The sequence below is a fragment of the Momordica charantia genome (genome assembly GCF_013281855.1).
Source record: "Momordica charantia cultivar OHB3-1 chromosome 9 unlocalized genomic scaffold, Mcharantia_2.0 BLBB01000009.1, whole genome shotgun sequence".
Taxonomy (NCBI): domain Eukaryota; kingdom Viridiplantae; phylum Streptophyta; class Magnoliopsida; order Cucurbitales; family Cucurbitaceae; genus Momordica; species Momordica charantia.
In genome coordinates this window covers 8,262,124-8,273,328 of record NW_028275167.1, presented here as the reverse complement: position 1 = coordinate 8,273,328, position 11,205 = coordinate 8,262,124, and the positions used below count along the sequence as shown (strand labels likewise).

At 33.4% G+C, this 11,205-nt stretch overlaps 1 long non-coding RNA gene across 1 annotated transcript; it reads right to left on the bottom strand.

Annotated features, from left to right (window-relative positions):
* Nucleotides 1–1,821: 1,821 nt before the first annotated feature.
* LOC111023463 (uncharacterized) lies at nucleotides 1,822–3,804 on the bottom strand. The gene is made up of 3 exons (XR_002603121.2): nucleotides 3,228–3,804; nucleotides 2,846–3,061; nucleotides 1,822–2,652 (listed from the first exon to the last, which is right to left on the bottom strand). It is a non-coding gene; the product is annotated as an uncharacterized LOC111023463 (long non-coding RNA).
* Nucleotides 3,805–11,205: the final 7,401 nt, after the last annotated feature.

Below are 11,205 nucleotides of genomic sequence, written 5' to 3'. Positions count from 1 at the left end.
AGATGCACAATATCAGAAGCACAAGCACCCGTGATAATAATATCGTCAACATACAACAAAAGCGCAATAAAATGATTTCCAGAACCCCGAACAAAAAGAGAGTAGCTTTAGATTGAACAAAACCAAAAGAAAACAAAGCCGTATAGAACTTAGCAAACCACTGTCTAGAGGCTTGTTCTAAGCCATAGATAGATTTGTTCAAACGACAGACCAATCTCTCTCCCTTTGGTGGAACAGCAATCTGAGGCTTATAGCCTAAAGGTAAGTCCATATAAACCTCTTCAAAGAGGTCCCAATGCAAGAAGGCGTTGTTGACATCCAACTAAAGAATAGGCCAATTTTTAGAAACAGCAATAGTAAGGAAGACTCGAACCGTAACAAGCTTCGCAACCGGAAAAAAGGTCTCAATGAAATCAAGGCCTTCTTGTTGAGTAAAACTCTTGGCAACTAATCATGTTTTGTATGGATCAATCGAACCATCAGCCTTGTGCTTAACTTTATACACCCATTTGCACCCAATAAAATGTTTCCCAGGAGGGAGAGAAACAATGCTCCAAGTATTATTATGTTCCATGACAAGCAATTCATCACGCATGGCATCCTGCCAATGAGCAAAGGGACAGCTTGATGGTAAAATTGAGGTTTAAAATAGGAAGAGACAACCAAGGAGAAAGCCCGAAAGGAAGGAGAAAGCGTAGAGTGGGAAATAAAATCTTGGAGGGGATAACGGGTGTTTAAAAAAGGTAATGGAGCTTGAGAAACAAGGCTACAGTGATAATGTTGAAGATAAGAGGGCTGTTTAGACTCCCTTGTAGACCAACGGAGGGGCTGTGCCCCAGTAGTTAAAGGACCTGACAAAGTAGAAGACTCAACAGGAGCTTAGACAATAGGTACAGTATCATCGGAAGAGGTACCAATAGGATCCGCAACAATGAAGGCGGATGGGTCGACAATAAGAGGTACTGTACTATCTGGAACTAAAGCAGAAACGACAGTATTATCAGAAGTGTAATGGGACACAACATCAACAGTGGGCACAACATCAAAAGCAACACCACCATCAAGATGTATATTGGGCACAACAGCAGGAACTGTGACACTAGGCACTGTATCGATAGGGTCAGCAGCAGTACTTAGTTCAGTGGGACTAGTAGCAGCCAGCTCATTAGGAGCTCTAATCGGACCAGTAGGAAATAGGAGCCCATTAGTATCATTGAATTATCGGGGAAGAACAAACCCATGTAAAAAATCAGGAAGAACACCTTCACAACTGACTTTATGGAATGGAAAAGTGGACTCATGAAAGATGACATCCCGTGAGATAAAAAACCTCCGAATAGCAATATCAAAGAGGCGATAAGCCTTCATTCCCGGAGGATAGCCAACAAAAACAGTAGGAATGCCTCTCGGGGAAAATTTTGAACGTTGGGACTGTAATGTGGAAGCATAACAAAGGCATCCAAAAACCCGTAGGGATGAATAATCGGCAATATTACCAGTCAGAAGAGCGAACGGAGCATTCCAGTCCAAAAGAGGAGAATGGGTTCAATTAATAAAGAAAAAAACTGTAAGAATGCATTCACTCCAAAAAAATAAGAGGTATTCGAGAATGAAAATACAGTGCTCTAGCAACATTCAAAATATGCTGACGTTTTCATTCCACAACAAAATTTTGCTCAGGTTGAGCAACACAAGAAAATTGATGAATAATACCCTTATTACGAAAAAAATCTTCAAAGGCTAGCTCAAGAGCATTATCAGATCGAAAGACTTTAACATGCTTATGATATTGAGTCTCTACCAACTTAAAAAACTGTGGTATAATAGTCAAAACATCAGATTTTCTCCGCAACATATAAACCCAAGTGTATATGGTACAATCATCAACCATTGTAAGAAAGTACTTATAACTAGAATAAGAAGGGGTAGCAAAGGGGCCCCAAAGCATGAACAAGATCAAAAGCAGTAGCTGACAAACGATTATTAGAACTAAATGATAACCTCTTCTGTTTAGCAAGAGGACAAATATCACAAGAATGGTCATGTGAAACATCAGAGTCAACAAAAGGTAACACAGACTTCGATGCATGTAAACGAGAGTGAGAGGGATGTCTACGCCTGGAATGCCATAAAGCACTGGATGCACGAGCCATGACAGCATGAACCGAGACAGAAGGTTGGACAGCAACCGTAGCAGGCATCTCAAGCAGATAAAGGCCATCATAATTCTTACCCCTGCCAATTGTCCTCAAAATGGACCTTTCCTAAATATCACAAAAATCAGTAGAGAACTGAACAACAAAAGAAGCATCCGTGGTGAGAGCACTGATGGAAAGCAAATTGTAACAAAATTAAGGAACATAAAGAACATGTTTTAGAATAACAGATCTAAAACGCATAACAGTCCCAGCAGAAGATACAGGCAACTGAGTTCCATCAGGCAAAATCACAGCAATTGAAACCAGATACAAAGATTGAAACAATTCTCGAGAAAAACAAATATGTGTTGATGCTCCAGAATCAAAAATCCAGCGATGAGTACAAGATGTGGGTAAGTGTATGTTAGGGCAAGTACCTGCGATATAAGAGGAGCTAGAATTTGGAGAATTAGTCTTTGTAGCAGCAAACTGTGATTGCAATTGATGCAACATACTGTGACATTGAGCAAAAACATTAGACGTTCTAGGAGAAACCAAATTCGAAGAAGATGGTGACTGAACAACATTAGCATGCACAGTATATGCCGAGACAGAATTTGACTGTAAGCCAGGTTGATTCATAGGAGTAGTGTTGAGATTCATAGAAGAACCAGTACTCTGAACCATAGAAGTGGTACGTTGATTACCTCATTTGCGGTATCCAGGGGGATATCCGTGTAACTTGTAGCATCCATCAATGGTGTGGCCTAAGAGACCACAATGCGTGCAAATAGAACGAGGCTTTCTCGATCGAGTAATAGGAGGCTATGAAGTAGATGAAGCAGCACGAGAAGATTGGCCAACGGCAAGAGAAAGAGCCGGAGAAGCGTCGGAAAAAGAGGAATGGACCGCTGTTGTTCCTCCTGAGAGAGAAGAGAAAACGCCTTGTTAATTGTTGGAGAAGAATTCATGAGTAAATTTGAGCGCGTGTAGCTGAAAAAGATTCATTCAGACCCATGGGGAAACTCATCAAATACTCAAACTGAAAGAATTCCTGGATCAATTTAACACCGCCACAGGAGCATTTACCACAAGAACAACTTTGTCGATAAGTAGCGTATTCATCCCAAATGTTCTTCAATCGTGTGAAATACATGGAAACAGAAAGCTGATCTTGATTGATTGTGGCTAAATCGCGCTTGAGTTGGAAAATTCGAGGACCGTTCTTACACTGAAAACGTTCCTTCAGATCAACCCATGTATCGCGCGTCGAATCAGAAAAAATGAGGCTAACAGAGATCGATTTTGAAACAGAGTTCAAAATCCATGCAATCACAACGTGAGTATTCAGAATCCACGAAGGCAAAAGATCACCAGTAGGTTTCTGAAGTGTGCCATCAATAAACCAAGTTTATTCTTGATAGAAAGAGCGATCAGCATAGAACGACTCCAAGAAATGTAGTTTTCATCAGTATGGAGTTCTGTAACAAGAACAAGAATGGCAGTGTCATTGTGATGAAAATAATACGGACTATGAGAAGACGCATCTGGAGTAGAAGACGGATTCAAATCTGAAGAAGATTCAGGAGTAGACGGTGGCGGTGGATCGGTGATAGGAGTAGTCACGATTGACAGGAGTTGGTGGAGAAATGATGAGTTATCTTATTCACATTCTCTAGTTATATATATACACACGTGAAAGAGAGTAATACAACAGAATTAGTTGAGTAAAATAATACAACCAAATTAGTTAGAGAATAAACTGGAAAATGAGTAAAATCATACAACAGAATTCGTTAGAGAATAAAATAACAAACCAAACGTAATTTAATCCTAATAAAAAACAAGAATAAAGATAAATAAAGAAAATGAAAAGGGCCATAATAGTTCGAATGGAAGGTGCGTTGCAATTAGTTTTACAAAATGGAAGTGAGAAATGATGTTATTAATTTCATAAAAACTCTCACGATGCAAGAGAAATAAATGGAAGAAGGAAGGGAAGACAAGAGAAGAAGCGCATTGTTATAATTTCGCAATTTTTTTAATTAAATAAAATATTTATGAGTTGAATTTAATTAAATAAAATATTTATGGGTTTCAACTCATTTTAAAAATATCACGTCATTTTTCTGTCGCTACAAAATGGCACACATAAAGACTCGAATTTTTATTGTGATTGTCAATACCCTAAGCTTTTACCACTCTGCCAAGACCTAAGGATACAACTTAATTGCTTTTTTAAAATACAAACATTTTAGTTTTGAATTTTGTTTAAAAAACAAGCGAAAAAAAATTCATTTAAAAAGGAAAAAAAACCTTTTATGTAAAATAATTATTTAGTAAAAACAATGTTTAAAAAATTATAAAATAAAACAAACATTTTTTGAGAAATGCAATGATTCAAACTTGGGTCATGTAAACATTGTATTCTTTTACAAAAATAAAACTTTTATCTTTTTTAAAACTAAAAAAAACTTACGAATTTTCTTAAATTAAAACAAAAAAAAAACTTTTATTTATTTCAAAATTAAAGATATTCTTTAAAGGAAAAAATTTTTATTTCAAAATTTAACAAAATAAGATCAAATTTACTCAAAACTGATTTTCTAGGTTAAGATTCCTTTCAAAATCATAACCACCAAACCAAAGAAAAAAAAATAGATTTTATTATTGAAAGACTTTGTTTTTATCTCTTCTTTTTTAAAATCCTACAGTTAAAGAAGACTCTTTTTAATTAAAAAATAAAATAAAGTTGACAAAAAAAAGTAAACCTTGTTAAAAATTTTAAATAAAAACTAACTTTTAAACTTTGAATTGAAATTTAAAATAATCCAAATTTTTTTAAAACAAGATTTATATTATAAAACTCTTTTTTTTTAACGTATTTTAACCAAGATTTTAAAGTAAAATATTTTATTTAAAAAAAATTAACTTTATATTTATTAAAAAAACTTTCTTTATTAGAAAAAGAAAAACTTTTTTATTTTAAAACAAATTTTAAAATATCAAAATCCTTATTTTCTTTTCAAAAACTTATTTAAAATTAATTTAGAATTTTTTTTTTATCTTTAAAAAAAATTGGTTTCTTATTAAAAGCATTTTCTTTTCAAAAAAGTAAAATAACTTTTTTCTTATTAAAAAAAACATTGTTTCTAAAAAAAAAATCCTTTTTATAGAAACAAAGGATCTGCTTCAAATTAAAACATGATTTCCAAAACCAATTTTTTCTAATTTTCCCTTATTTAAAAAAAAGTTCTTTCTTACAACTCTACCGGGAGGGAGATCGCCGGAGTGCCAGTAGGCTTGGAAGAAGTTGTGAAGAAAGCTGTTGCTGCTGTGTCGTTTGCATCGTCCGAGGTCGTAGGTCCTACCATTCCCTGGCATCGTGAGAAAAGGTGGTGGTGTTGAGATAGGAAAGGATCATAGAAGAGATGGATTGGTGGTTATGGAGGAAAAAAATGAGTTTTAGAGAGGGAAAGAAGAAGAAACGATGAGAGGATTATTGTGGGTATTTAAGAGGTGTGTGACTTTCCCTAAAAAAAACTTTAACCAGGGTTGACTCTTTTTTTTTTTCTAACTCTCTGTGTTGTGCCTGTGTCTCTGTGTGTGTCCTTTAAATACACGATGCTCCAATGGTAACAATGGAATGGTTAGAGAAAAGAGGGAAAGGAAAGGAAGGAGAAGATGCCACTTACGTGGCATTGACAAGGAAAAAATCAAAGAGGAAAGAACTGTTAAAAATCAAACGTTTTGTTAAAATAAAATCTTTATTTAATTAATACAAAATCTTTTTAAAATAAAATTATTTACTCAAAAACAAATCATTTTTATTTATCTATTTTTTTATTTTAATAATAAAACAAAATCTAAACAAAACCATTTTTTTATTTTCTTATTAATAAAATTAAACATTTAAATAAATCTAACCTTTTTAATTTAAGTTAATTTAAACTTTATATTAAAACTAATAATAAAGTAAGCTTATGTTATTTTTTAATTAAAATAAAACTTAATAAAGTAAAATACAATAATATAAATTAAAATTAAAAATCAGTCGGACCAAATACGTTGTCTACAGCTACTTGACGACTCTACTGGGGACATTGAGAGTCAATTCATTATTTTGTCATTTATTATCCGTTATAAAATATTTTGGTCCATTTTTTATTGCATATATTGTCTTTTAATTATTGGCTTTTATTTTTGCATCATTATGCATTTCACACAAATCCACAAGCCTCCTACCCCGGCTTTACCTTTAAGATTAGATCGGAGACTGAGTAGTGGAATTTCTGTTCCCGTGCAGGCACATGAAATTCTCTACTCAAATTGACCATACTGCCAAAGTATATGGAAGATTTAGGGGTCATTATCCTCTAGGATTCATTAGTACATAACTTCACATCATATTCATATTGCATTTTATGTGGGTTGTTATGTCATTCATGGCATATTTTTTTTAATAAAAAAAAATTTTGGGTTGATTTGAAGTTTTAACCATAATGTTTTAAATGAACCACTTTTTTAAAAAATAAAGGAAAAGAATAAAAAATCATTTACCTTATTTCTTCCTAGCTATTTGTTTAAATTTTGGGTAGAAGTGTGACCTTCAAAAGGGTTATAAATGTCCCTATGTGGCACGTAAAAACTTTCAAATTTATTCACTTCTATAAAAAACTTAGGAGTTCGGCTTTATAATCCTAGAGTTTAATTTTATGTACATATTCATGTTTCTCTCTCTTAGGGTGAATTAGACTCTACTATTACATTTGCATGCATTTGGCATGTATTAATGATTGCATGAAGTATTTATCATATTCTTAGGGTATTTTGTAGCATATTTAGATAATTTTTTTTCCTCCTCAAACAAAATAAATTAAAACATCTCATGCATCATTCTGCATGTCCATAGCATAAATTAAAAAATATCACCTTATGCATGCATCATTTCACATGTTCATAATTATTTAAAATTTCCCTTAATTTGTGATTCAAAATTTGCATTACATTATGTCATGCATATCAATTTATATCTTAAAAAATCAAAATTTATGCATTCTCCATTACGTCATAATTTACACGAACTCTTAGAAAAATAGCTCAAGAACCACATATTTACATTCTTTATATACAAGGTACATAAAGCAGCATAACATTGAAGAATTTAATACTGAGCGAAAGAAAATTAGATACGAAATCCACGAACGGGTCATGGAAGAATTGAATGCTGAGCTAAAGAAAATAAGAGACGAGATTCAAGAACATGTCATGGAGGTGCAGAATGCAGCGCTAAAGAAGATAAGACAAAACATCGATAAGATTCAGGGGCAAGTCACATAAATTTTCAATGTCTTAAAGAATATTGTTACAGTTGTGGACATTTCTCAACCTAACAATTTAGTTGAACCTCATAATAATTCATTACCTAGTGTGGACCCACCTCTTTGTCAATCAACAAAGGCCTTCCCCCAGCACAGTTCGTCACATGACACTCAGCTTTCCAAGAAAGGTCAACAAGCTCCTACAATCTGTCAGGTTGAATTTACATTCCAAGATGGACAAACATCAAAGGTCAATTACTCAGATAATTCAAAGGGTAAAGAAAAAGATAATATTACCAATGAAAATGCTGAAGAAACTGAGGAAATTTCTTTTATAGATCAATACAAGCATGACATAGGTATGACCCATGCTGAGCAGGGATAGGAAAAGATGCTGCATGGAAAGAATATACTTAAAGATGGGGAGAAGCAAAAGAACAACTGTCAGTGCCTTTAATTAATAAAGAGCCACATCCTGAAACGAATAAAAGCTCTATTAAAAAGAAAAATAAAGTCCGAACATTAATCTCGAAGCGTAACTGGAGGCACCAACAAGGATTTACGATATACAATTCTTCTATGGTACCTATAAACTCGTTGGCTCTGCAGTATGACCCACAACTAAGATCGCAAACGTTACCAGACAATCATAGTAGTCGGATACAACTAAAGCAAGAGAGCTTTCATCCGATCCAAATATCCTATACTGAGTTGTTATCTCAATTATTTCAAGGTAATCTATTAGCTTCTGTATCTGTAGAGCCATTACAACCACTTTATCCAAAGTGGTACAACCCACGAGTCCGTGGCGATTATCATGTAGGGCATGTAGGTCATTCAACTGAGAACTGTACTTCACTTAAGCATAAAGTGCAAGTTTTAATGAAGGTAGGATGGCTAAGGTTTTCAAAGGAAGATGGTCCACACATGAAGTACTAGAATCATGAGTGCACGAGACTATGAAAATCAATGTTGACCTATTACTTTGCATTATCAATAAAGTCTATTTCTTCGTTGAAGTCATCTTTGAGATTGCTAAGATAGCGAACAACTCATAGCTTGCTAATGTTAAAACGACAATGAAGCTTTAGTTACCCATGATTTAGCTAAGTAGTTGTCAAAAAGAATGCGAGTATGTGGAAATTGAGCTATTTTTCTTAAAAGAAAAAAAATCCTACATTCATTCATTCATAACCATTGCATATCATATGATTTGTTAAATAAAAAAAAACATTCTTTAAAAATTCTTTGGATAGAATAAAATTACATGTTTTGAGATTTTCAATAATAATAAGGTCTACTCTTATCACTCTTGTTAGTTAAGACCTTAGTAAGAATCAGAAAACAACTATAGTAAGTCACTTGGAGGAAACAAAAAAAAAATGAATAAAGTTGTGAAAAAATGAAAAGGTGAAAAAAGGAAACGATGTAAAAAAAAAAGGTGAAAAATGTGAATGCCTTCAAGGTCCTCAATGAGATATAATCTTTTCAAAACTTAACCATTTTACCATGTTTTGTTCTCAGACGAAACCTTAACTCAAAGCAGTTTTATGTTGGCCTCCCTATTTCTTCTCATGTGCGAACCAGTAAACCACTAAATATCCATGCTGAGGCAAAAATGCTTTTGTGAGGTGAGAGTCCAAAATTACTCACCCCCTATAAAATCTTGAGTCTAGCCCGCTTTGAGACTGATCTACCTTGAGCCTAGCCTACCAATATATGGTAAACATGGTCAACATTAAGAGTTGACCATTTACTGCAAAAAAAAAAAAAAAATCATTTGCTCAGCTCGTCACATTCAATTTTTGTGATGAATATCAATATTTGCCTACTTACCATAAAAAGCCCTTTGCTAAGTTTGCCACATCTAATTGTGTAGTAAACGTCCAAAATTATCCACCTAGTATTACCTTGAGAACTTTGAAGGTAATAAAATAACATTAGGCTCTTATGATTTACTGCTTCATGAATTGGTACTTGTAGTGGCTAAAAAATTACCCTACTAAGACTTCCTTCTTTCACTTTCTATTTCATCTTGTTCTCCTATCTCAATTCTTGGTCTCTTATCTTCTTTTGAGTAAAAGTGATTTCAAGACTGAGGATAGTAGTTTTTGAGAATTGGGAAATTAGCGACCTGACAAATAGTCTCAAGATCTCAGTCTCCTTTAATGAGTTTCGTTTGAGAGCAATTTTTACTGGAGTAGCAGCAAAGACATAATTTGGAACAGCAGTAGAGGCGACTACGCATGACCAACTTTTTTATATGTGATTGCATCCTATTTTGCTTGTAAAAAGAGTATGTCTGGCCCAAAAAAAAGATAATAAAAGAAAAAAAATGAAAAGGAACAAAAATGAAAAAGAAAAGAAAGAAAAAAAATGAAATGTTTAAGACCATGATAATTCTTTAGTTTAACGACTGGGGCAATCAATATAGATCACGAACATCATTTTCAAAGGCTTCAAGGTCTTCTTTACAAATGTTAAAATTGGGGTAAAGTCAAGCAATGCTACATTGGGGCAAAGTTGTAATTGCATTGTACAAAACTTCGAAACAAAGATCGTCTTCAGATTGAGAAGGTCTCATTTCTCTCACAGAAAATCTTTCAATCCTTCACTTCACAAAGTGGGCTGCCAGACAAAATGTTATAGAAAACTAGACTTTAGAGTTGAATGATGGAAAGAGAGGTCATTTACATTCAAAAATTGAACTTCCCATGAAGAACTACAATTGAAAGCCAAGATTAAAAGGGAGTCTTACATTCAAAAAGTGGGTTGCAACAACATGGCCATAAAGTAAAGCTAAAGGCGAGAAAGAAGATTTTTATCAAAGATCTTGAGGTAAACCCAAAAAAAGGGCGAGATACACGAGATGAACTCTTGGGGAGTAACGCAACCAATTCTCAAGGTTACTTATCCAAAGAAATTGGATCATTTTTTACTCTTATATTCATTTGATTATAATCTCTCACCAAAGCTTAAAAAAAATCTCCAATCTCCTATTATTGAAGAGATTTGACAAAATATCCCTGAACTCTTGGTTTCTTTTTCTTTAAAAAAGAAGCCCACTGACTTTTATTCATCGTTAAGCTTCATGATTTCCATTCTCACTTGTTCCTAATATTAAAATCATGTACTTGTATCCGACCTTCTTGTCAGTTGCAAGGTTGAGTTTATGAAGCAGTTTAGTCAAGCAAGATGTATAATGCTTTGAATTACTTTTGATAGTTTTCTAAACTAGCACATGAGATACATAAAAAAAATTAAAAAAAAAAAAAAAAACTCTCCACCAGACCTAACATGGTTGAGAAATTACCTTGATGTATATATCTCTTATCAAGTGAAGGCATTCATTTTTAAAAAGAAAAAATCAAAAGCAAAAGAAAAAAGAAAAAGAAAAAGAGTTGACATGTTTCCTCCAATGTCGACATTATTGTTTTTTTTTTTTTTGCTAAATAATTGCTAATAAGATGGATGATAGTATACAAAAGATAATATCTTTGCAAAATACGAAAAAACCTTTTGTTCTCTCAATCATATTTTCACAAATAATGCATTCATGTCATTTGTATCAATGTCCTTTGAAAAGGATCGTTTTTGTATCATGGGTAAATTATGAAAATTTAAATAGCATGCATTGGACATTCATTGTCACAGTCTAGTGTTTGATCAAAAATAAAAATGAGTATCATGCATACATGTTGCAACCATTGGTTAGAATGCATATACATTATCGTGCTTTTAGAATG